Raw genomic sequence first — 2,500 nt, 5'->3', positions numbered from 1 at the left:
TACTATAACTATGCAGTTAATCTTAGAATTTTTTTTATCAATAGCTTGATTCATAATAGCAAATTTACTTCATTGTACTAAAATGTAAAAAAGCTTACCCCTTAAGAGGGCTAGAGTAACTAGTTGTTGATTGCTCGGTGTCCAGAGTGGAATGCCTTGTGTGAGATTCACCCCAATAGCAAAAACGTTGGGCCCTTTTGCCACATATTGTCTTCCCCTGAACCCCCCCAATGAAAGAGCTGTCCCCTCTGGCACCAGCCTTCCAGACATAAGAATGTAGAGTCTTTAGAGGTAGTTGGATTGTGTTCTTTTTATAGAAACGGATGAACTATACATGCATAAATAAAACAATGATTGTGCATTTCCCCCACCATATGAAGCATGCAAATCCTGCCTTTCAGCATATAAAACATGATACACTATATATATTCACTATCCTATACATTTCCCCAACTTAAAAATGTTTGCCATCCTCGGCAACACACAAAAACATAAGAATACTGTATGCACAAAACGAATATCACCAATGTATTCCGTAACATCGTCTTCCACCTAATCGATAATTTAACCAAAGGAGGAGATATTTAGTAATGGGTATTATGTACATTTGGGCATGGTTTGATAAAAAGTGGTAACCCATGCCTTACTAAGGTCTACAAGACCCAATGGCTTGTGTAATTTTCAATGCATATTATGTATGGCAGAATTAACATGTACCTTCATTTGCCCATTACAATATAGGTCGAACTGACGCCCCAACTATTAAAATTTAGCAATCCAAAATGGAACGCTTGGATGGTAAGTATGAATGAAAAACATTTTTAACGATTTTTAATCTCCCTTATACCTAAATGTGTTGTCTGTCCCAGTTACTAGGTTTTTCTGTATCATCAGATCGACACACACTTCACTATTGGACTTTGCCATTAAAGAGTTGGCATCAATCCCCCTTAACGTTTAGGCAGTAAGAGTTGCAGATCTGAACTATTTTGACCTAAGAATCATTATCAAACCTTCGTGGATCTCCGACCTAGATCAATCGACCTGCTCTCATAGTTTGTGTTACCGTGCAAGAGAGAATTTTAAGCATCGACCCTCTTGTCTGTCGGTCGTCTCTACACCCTTATTTTGATGGCGATAATAGATATTAATTACACCAAATTGTAGTTCCTAGAAATGATGTTGAGATGTGGAGGTAAGATTAGATCTTTATTTTACGGTTAAGAGAAAACGCGAAAACGTCAATTACCAATTAAGCGGTGTGATGATTTCATTTTCAATACTTCCTTTTTCATATTTAGTTTGGACGATAACAGTACAGATAATTACTTTACCATTAGGGATGTCTCCAGGATTTATATGTTACTAGAAGTGGTCCAAGGGACCTTTAGTCTGGCCCTGCTAGGAGATCCATTTTAATACATATCAGGTAGAAATGATAGACATCAATGTTAATCGTATTGACTCTTGACGATTACAACTAATTGTTTGTCCCTGGTTGCTGCCATGCAACAGCTCAATGATTGACCTACAAACCAAAAGCTTGTCTGCTTGTGAATTTTAAGAAAAGACTGTATTAACAAAAACTGAATGAATGCAATAAGATTGTAATTTGGTGGTGTATGTTGTGTGTGGTGTGTGTTGTGTGGTTGTTTTCAGTATGTATGAGTATTATGTATGCATTATTAGGAGAGAGAGGAGAGAGGAGAGAGGAGAGAGAGAGAGGGAGAGAGAGGAGAGAGAGGAGAGAAGAGAGACTAATTCGATAACTCAACCTTGGTGTCTCAAAGCTTCGTTTCCGAATGAAGCGACGGTCCGGCCGGAATTGTTGCTAAAAATATAATAAAGGCCTTCGAAAACTCAAACTTCAGGCCCCTAGAACGAAATTCTTGAGTTGGACGCGGAGGGGGTCCAATCTTATAGGGGCGACAGTCTCTAAAGGAGGGGGCACAACCCATTTTTAAAACTTTATTCTATAGAAGGGACAAAACAAAACAACGTTCGGCCCCCAACCCCACTCTATTCCATGTTGGAAATAATGTTATCAATTAATTCATAAAACGTTATATTTATTACTTTACAGTTTTCAGACAATCGCCATTGTACCTCGAATTAAATTCCGAACAACACAAAAACGCAAATATTACTTCTTTCATTTATTTTTTTTAACATTTCATTTCAATGTCATAGCTTTGGGTGATTAAAACATCAATGTTTTGGAACATTTTTTTCATTTTGACGCTGTATTTGACCTCTTTAACGTTAATGAATAAACAAATTTGACTTTTTTTTTTTCAGTAAAAAATTTATAGGAAAACAAAGGCATTTGTGGTACCTATGGCCCTGAATTAAACATCAAGTTTGGGTGGAAAGAGCCGCTAGTAAGAGTCTGGTCCCTGACTAATGAACGTTCCGAAGGTCAGATGGCCAACATGTCAACGCGGAAGATCCGGGTCAATCCCTAATTTACGACCAGGGGAAAAAAGTCCGCTAGAACTTT

Source organism: Gigantopelta aegis, chromosome 4 (genome assembly GCF_016097555.1).
Source record: "Gigantopelta aegis isolate Gae_Host chromosome 4, Gae_host_genome, whole genome shotgun sequence".
Classification (NCBI taxonomy): domain Eukaryota; kingdom Metazoa; phylum Mollusca; class Gastropoda; order Neomphalida; family Peltospiridae; genus Gigantopelta; species Gigantopelta aegis.
Note: the sequence above shows the minus strand (reverse complement) of the source record.